Here is an 8,082-nt window from a genome sequence, read left to right as displayed (position 1 = left end):
CGTGTCTCCCACGCCTCCTCCTCGGTGGCAGAGCGACAGCAGCAGGAGGCTTTGGTCAGGGGAAAGGACCCCTCCACCTGGACCAGCTGAGGTGCACAGGGAAGGAGGAGTTCCTGGGGGAGTGCCCCTCTCTGGGGCGGAACATCCAGGGCTGCAGACGCAGGGGTGAAGTGTGACTCTAAACCCCACGAGGCGGCAGTGAAGACCAGGCCTGAGGAGCTGAGCTGTGGGTTAAGGAAGATGGTGGAGGGCCAGAGGAGGAGCCATGAAGAGGAAAGCACAATTTGCAATCAAATACGCAAAAACTGGCATTTTGGTAATCAATTATGCAAATTTTCTAATATTTAAATTAATTAACTCTCAAAGCCAAACAAGAATGTCTAAATAGCTCCTCCCCCAGGACTACGTGGTCTTGGCAGGTGACAGGAAGTTCAGGGAAGTTCAGGGGACAGAGTGGCGGTCACAACCTGATATTGCTGAAGCTGCCCAGCACCAAGGGTCTGACCTTTGACCCCAAAACCAACGCAGCCTGTCTTCCCAGTACTGATGGGGCAGAAGAAGGGAACCTACCTGCTTCTGGTGTTGTCATGGTTACCACTGGATGGGCAGGACCAGGTAAGAATGACAATTTAGTGGAAAACAACACAAATTCATTTTTATTTTCATTTTCTTTAAACTTTATTAATTTAAAAAACACCAAGATAAAGTTCAAAACTATTGAAATGTTCAGTTATTGCATAAAAATAATAATTAATAGTAATAATACATTTGTTTAAAAGCGCCTTGCAGAACACGCAAGGACACTGTACAAATGGAAAGAAAGCAATGAAATCACAACATGTTAACAATAAACACGTTAAAACCATTAATAAAATCAGATTGAAGATGAAAAATTGTGATCAGGGAAAGATTCAAACAGAATTAAAATAAATGGATTTAAAATGAACAGATTTAAAATGAACAGATTTAAAATGAATGGCTCCACCATACAGATCAGAGGGACGGGAAGAAGAAGAGCAGCAGGTCAGGGTGGAGGTGCAGCTGCTGAGGCAGAATTCTGCAGAGACAGACAAAGTCCAGATCAGAGGAGTTTCTACCAAAGAATGAGGAGATAACTGTAGCCACGACTGTCTGGATTTACTGAACATCTTCAATCGTTGTGGGAAAAGTACAAGAAGTTGTTGTGCTTTGTGTTCATGACACATTTTCATCTGCATATCCACACAAAAACAGGAAATGGTCTTTGGTCTTCAACCGAACCACCAGCGATGACCATGAACGCATCACAGCATCTAAACTAAACTTCAACACGTAGAACTTCTAAAACCTGCTGCTGATTGAAAACATCTGTGGTGAGAACATCAGCAAAAAATATGGAGGACATATTAAAAGAAAGTTAAGATTCAAACGGCATTTCTGACTATTTCTTTTTCAAATTGTTGTGAATCAGGAGTAGATGAAAAAATGCCTTTTAGAAAAGCTTGTAGGTGTGACGTAGCTGCTACAACCAACGGGCCGCAGTCTTCCTGCTCCGCCCCTTTTTGTTGCACCACTACTGTTAGGTTTGGGGTTTGAAGGGCTGAAAGCTGGCGGGAGAAAATGTAAACAGAGAGCTCTCGCTCTCACAATAATCATAACTAACTGATGGGAACACTTTGAAAATAGATTAGAATAGGAATGCATGATGAGGAAAACTCGCGATATTAGAGATAAACATTGCGATGACGAACTGAGAGAAGGCTGTGGCTGACGAGACAAACCTACCAAAAACTGAAGAACATCTTCAGCGCAGACCGCCAAGGAGATCCCGGCTTTTTAGTTCTCCTTGTTCACTCCAATCACCTCCCCGTCCTGCATAGCCATACGACAGAAAAAAGAATGTTATTAGGCAACAGAAGAAGGGTCAGGAATAAGATCAGAGTCTCTGTGGGCTTTACGTTCACACATCCGTGTGTGGTCAATCCCTGCCATCAGTGTGCATTTGAACGTGGCCATCAATCCATGACCATGGGTTGTTCACTGTGACCAAAATTCATTTTCATCAGGTACGATGTGCGCGCTAAAACAATCTGGTCTTTCAGTCCAGAACTACAGAAGGACATAAAAAAGCAATTTGGTTCTGAAAAAAAAAATGACCTGGACCCATTTAGTTAAACCAGTGAGTGAGTAGAACCCAGTCATCTTCATTGTACAGATGACAGTTTGGATTGACCTTCACTGCACATACATACAGGAAGTGACACGTCTGCACCGACAGGGTTTCCTGTTTCCTTTACGATTCTTAATGACTAATCAGTGTCATGCTCTGAATGTCAGAATCCAGCTTCTGCTCAGATAAACATCACTCATCATATTTACCAGCGGCCCCCCCGAGAATTCTTCCTAAAAGAAAAGAGGGAGAAGCTGCAGTGAGTAAGTTCTGAACGATCCTCACAGACACACTGACCAAACCACAGTGGGAGCTCACGGTAGTGAAGGCCCTGTGCTGTAATATGTTTTGTCTGAGGGACCGTCTCCCCCTCACTATCCCCATGGTGACATCAATGCAGGGAGGGTTGCCCAATGACAGGACTGCTTGGCCTGGCCGCACAGCTGGGGAGCTGCAGAGTTGCGGGATGGGCAGCTTCATCTGTGGAAGACGATGAAGACATCGCAGATTTGAGCAGATCCTAGACACAGCTCCCACTCCCTCAGTAAAGCCCAGAACATCAGCAGAGACAGCTTCCACCTCTGATATCACCTCTACTGGACCACCTCTAGGTGGCGACACAGATCCTTTTCAAACAAGAACAAAGAGACTAAGAGAAAGCTTTCTTCCCCTGCCCATGACTGTATTAGAGAACTGGACTTAGTGACCCCTCCCCTTTGCGTTCCAAACAGGAAGTACCTGTTGGTCACAGCAAGCCAAAACCCATAGATGTTTAAGAAAGAAATAAACAGCTGTTACTCAGTTGTTCTATTGGTCTGATAACTAACCATTCTTACTGGGATGTCTTTTTTGTCCTATAATGTTCTTTATGATCCTTATTTTTCTCTAATGCCTCTCTCATTGGGTGGCTGATTAAATACTTTGAATAAGACAACTGCAATGAGCAAAGTTGATTGGATTTTTCTCGTGTTTTGGGTAGTGCCTTGAGACAACCATAGCTGTGAACTGACTCTTTCTAAATAAAGTGAAGTGGGTTGAAAAGAAGGAAGGAAAGGGGAAAAGGGAGAGGAAGAGCTCACATTCTCACAGATGTTTTAATGTGGATGAGGGCGATGTTGGCCTCCTCATCCACACGTTTGATGGTGGCTTCAAATTTCTGTTTACTTTCAAGCTCCACCTGGAAATCAGTGAGAACACAATCAGACCTATTTCCTGTTCTTCAAACTATGACAAATTGAAGTTTTGGTAAAACTACGTTGCTGTCGCTCACCTGCACTCTGCAGGTCCCCGGACGACTTGGGCATTGGTGATTACATCACCGTCATCACTGATTATAAATCCTGTGCCAAGCGTCTTCCTCCTGAAGAATAGAGGTCTAAAGAGAGACAAAGGGGACAGCAGACCTAAGAACAGTTTATTTATTTATTTTATTTTATTTTATTTATTTTTCACAGCTGCATTTTTGCATATGTATGACAACGCGCTTGTTTTCATGAATTGGGGGGGCTTGTTACCCAGAGAAGAGGTTTTAGAGGAATACGTAGAAATGTTTGAATGGATCAAAATACCAGCTGTTTTTGGAGAGGACTTAACTTGATGTTACATTCAAAAAGTGGATTTGACATGATATAGACACCTTAAGGAAGGAGCTCATCTGTGTCTCTGAAAGCACTAGTAAACTTCTGTTTACCTTGTACCACTACACCAGAGACTTAACATAAAGATCAATCATTTAAAATGAATGTTTACATGACGCATTTTTATTCTGATCAAGCCTTCATAACGATTACTTTTGTCCAGGTAAACGCAGCTGAGGCTTCAACATCCCATCACTACAGCCAGCCTTCAGCTCAGTGAACAGAGGTTCAGGCACTTACCTCCGGAAACCGGATACGGACACCACCGCTGGAGTAGTGGCGTCCACAATATCTGGGATATCTGGAAAAAAAAGGATAATTCATTTTATAAGAACAATAGCATTGAACCTATGTCCAAAAAGAAACAAAAAGTTGTGTTAATGACTGCTGTGTCTGCTTTGTCCTCCACATCTTTTCAAAATGAGGTTGCGGGTTTGTTCATTTCCCAGTTGGAACCCTTAGAGCGGGTTAAAAAAAGGGGGTGGAAAACAGCTTCAGTTCTTTAAGACAGTTTCTTTATTAACTTTTTTTTTTCACTCCGAAAACAGCGACTGATTGTCACGGTAACACAAAAACGCGCCCACCACGTAACCACTATTTGTGGAAAAAAAGCAATCAAGAATATTAATAATAATAAAGGACTAAAACTTGTTGAATTTTTCCTTCTTCAGTAAGTTTCCATGATATAATCGGTTTAATGGCCTTCGAAATATGTATTATTAGCATTAACGTTCCTTAAACAGCCGTTTGTTCGCAAGCTAGCTTTTTACCAAATCTTCACTTTGAACAAAATCATTCAAATAGGGCCGTAATTTTTCACTGAAATGATACGTCACAATTAAGTGTGTTGCATATTTATATTTTAGAATCAATTTTGTATATCTTACCGGGTTACCAACCTATTGTTGAAGGTAATACTTTGGATGACGATGCATCGCTGTGTCTTGCCGCCGCCATTTTGACTCGTCTAACGTAACACACTTTTATTTCAGACTCAGATGTGGTCCATAGAAAAAAGATACAAATACAGTATACATAATAAAAAGTAAAAAGATATAAATTAAAAAGAGTATAATCGCTGTATCCAGCGTTTCCTCAGGGCAGAAGTGTAGCAGCATGAGCTTCTTTTGGGATCAGTCAGAGACATGATAATTGAGTTCTTAGATTTGACCAGGCGTTCCATAAGGCTGTATGTAAGCTTACACAGTAGTGCTTCACAGGTGGGGATGTGAGCATCCACAAACAGCTGACTGGCTCTATACCACCTGGGCACCTGTAGCAGAAGCCTAAAAGCATCATTATAGGCCACTAAGAATTTGCGGAATGTCCCACGTCCATAGTTCCACCAAAGAGGGGCCGTATACAGAGGAGTGCAGTAAGCTCTGAATAGCGAACACTTCACTTGAAGAGAACAAGTACGGAATTTTCTCATCAGCATGTTTGCCTGAGCATAGAGTTTACAGTACTGTCTCTGAATGTCTCTATCATCCCTCCAATCATCAGTAATGAAATGTCCAAGGTATTTGATAGATGAGGTTTGTTCCAGAGGCGTTCCACAAAGCTTAAAAACAGGAAAGTTTACATTTCTGTCGTCTTTGGTCCTTACAATCATTACTTTGCTTTTGGAGGGATTGTAGTTTATATCAAAGTCTCTGCCATAGTCAGAACAAACTTTTAAAAGTGTTTGTAACCCAGCACTGTAGGGGCTAAAAATGACAAGGTCATCAGCATACATAAGATGATTAAAGGTTTGACATCCAACAACACACCCAGTTTTGCACAGATTCAGATTAGTGGATAGATCATGAATATACACATTGAATAGAAATGGAGAGAGGATCCCCCCTGTTGTACACCATTGCTTACATAAAAAGGCTCTGATAAGACATTGCCCCATTTGACTACCATTGTTTGATTAGCGTACCAGAAAGCCAGGAATCGTACAAGGTATTTGGGCACTCCTCGATTAATTAACTTCTGAAAAAGCTTGAGGTGGTTGACCCTGTCAAAGGCCTTGGTGGCATCAATAAAACACAAAAATACAGATGTATTCAGATGCAGGTATTTCCCAACTATCTCCTGTAACGCGTAGATACACATATCAGTGCAGAGACTTTTTTTAAAACCAAATTGATTCTCACTTGTTAAAAGATGCACTTCGAGTCTAGTCAATAAAACATATTCTAAAATTTTTGAAATGTTGCTGGAAAGGGCAATCGGTCTGTAATTCAACAGACTATTTAAACTTTGAGGACCTTTTGTTTTTATTCAAATACAAACCACGTGGGCCAGTTTACAAACAAATTGTTAAATTCCAACTTTTAAGGCGTAAATTTACAAGACAAAAACATCATAACTGTTAAACTATCTAGCCGTAAATTTATGAGAAAGAATCTTGTAAAATTGGGAGTGTTTTTTAAATAAAGCTTTGTGAAGCTTTATTTCCGGATATGTTTCAAAAACAAAGACATTTTGAACCTTTTGGTGACTCAAAATCAGATTCTTGTCATTTACCGGCAAAGCGGAGTTTCATATTGCAAGGAGCTCAGAGGCGCATTTGGGTGTGGAGGACCCCTGCGTTACTTTCATTCACATAACCGGATGTCCATGTGTCTCATTATTCTAACTGTGGGGCGTACTGTGGGGCGTATGGAGTGACCCGCATGCGGGTCTTCCCTCCCTGTGCTGCGGCTCTCTGTGTTTTAGTAAAATAACTATGATGCTCTAAGATTGTCGTGGTGCCTTAACACCGTCAGATAGCGAATAGGCAGGAGGAAGACAGCAGCCTGAGCGCGCGGAGGGGGCGTGTCTGCAGCTGTGAACGCCGACCAGACTGGTCTGTAGTGTTGTGGGTTGGAACGTTTGTCTTGAAAGACATTCAGCGGCGATCTCGTAGGGCGCCCCAAGAGCGCCCCCCACCAGACTATAATTAAATTTGCGTTTTATCAGGAAATTCAGTTATCTGTGGCAGCTACAACAGCATTCAGAAATAACAGCAAAAAAATGGCATCTAAAATGACATTCATATTAAATAAATAAATAAATAATAGATAAATAGAGCTGCGAAAGTGTAAAGAACATGTGATCCACTGCAAACATGTGATCAACTGTAAAAAACATGTAAAAACTTTAATACAAAAATATGTCAGTAATAAAGTAAACACCAATCAAACAACCGTTCAGGAACGAAAACAATTGAAAACAGCAACAACTGCAACAAAAGTAAATGAATAAATGAGTGAAAGAAAGAAATTAGGGCGCCCCTACTATCCTGTCACCTTGCTGCTTTAATGACCGTATGTTGCGCTGTAGAACACGCTGGGGAGGGGGGGGTTGCACGCGGGGGAAAACAACGAACAGGGAGAGAGGCGGGACTTAGACTCACTGCTTATGATTCCAGACCCGTAACAAACTAACAGCTGCTTCCTACTACAAAATAATTGTCATCCATAAAATTAATATAATTTATTGTGTTTACTGGATTTAAAGATTTCATTCATTCATCTTCTAATCCATTTTTCCCTTTGGGGATACAGGGCTGCTGGAGCCTATCCCGGCCACTTGTAGGCGGGGGCAGGGGATGCCCTGGACAGGTCGCCAGTCTGTCGCAGGGTAAAGGGTTAAAAGAATAAAGAAAGAAATAGAAACGAGTCTGCATCAAAGTGAATGTGTTTCCATCATCTCACTTATCTTAACTCTGGTGTTTGACAGATGGAAAAGTCTATTCAAGGTTGTGGAAAATGGCAATAAGTTCTATCGCTAGAGGAAACATCACGTGATTCCTCATGGGAGGGGAGCACCGCCATCTTGGTGAGGTCAAGTCACTGCTGCAGTGCAGCCGCACACACACACCTGCCGCCCCGACTCACCGAAATTGAATTTTCTGTCCTTTTCCATCATTTTGAGTTGGACAGCTGTTTCTGGTGTTGTATTGAAATAACTCAAGATGAACCAAAAGGTTATTTTCTGTTTTAATGGGTTCTTCCCAGAATGGACGTTTTTTTCAATCAAATTTGAAACTTTTGTTTTTATGTTTTTTTCCTGTAGTTCTTAATATATACAGTATACCTCATCCTTGAGTGGTTGTGCACGCTTTATGAGCAGCTGAAACAAAAGTAGATACAATCTCGTCAATTTACAAGTTTGTTTCTCTTAAATTTACAAGAAAAAAATTTGTAAATTTACGACTCAATAGATGTTATTAAAAAAAATGTTTTTAAACTTAGACGTCTTGGAATAGGAGCAAGTAGTGCAGGCAGCCACATATTCGTGGACAACCTTCATCACCTTACCATG

At 41.4% G+C, this 8,082-nt stretch overlaps 1 long non-coding RNA gene across 1 annotated transcript; it reads left to right on the top strand.

The window, feature by feature from the left end:
- LOC144987854 (uncharacterized) lies at nucleotides 1–4,171 on the top strand. The gene is made up of 3 exons (XR_013651526.1): nucleotides 1–316; nucleotides 401–615; nucleotides 3,950–4,171. It is a non-coding gene; the product is annotated as an uncharacterized LOC144987854 (long non-coding RNA).
- Nucleotides 4,172–8,082: the final 3,911 nt, after the last annotated feature.

Source organism: Oryzias latipes, chromosome 19 (assembly GCF_053564925.1).
Source record: "Oryzias latipes strain Hd-rR chromosome 19, Olatipes_Hd-rR_3.1".
Classification (NCBI taxonomy): Eukaryota; Metazoa; Chordata; class Actinopteri; order Beloniformes; family Adrianichthyidae; genus Oryzias; species Oryzias latipes.
This window is presented reverse-complemented; position numbering and strand designations above follow the sequence as displayed.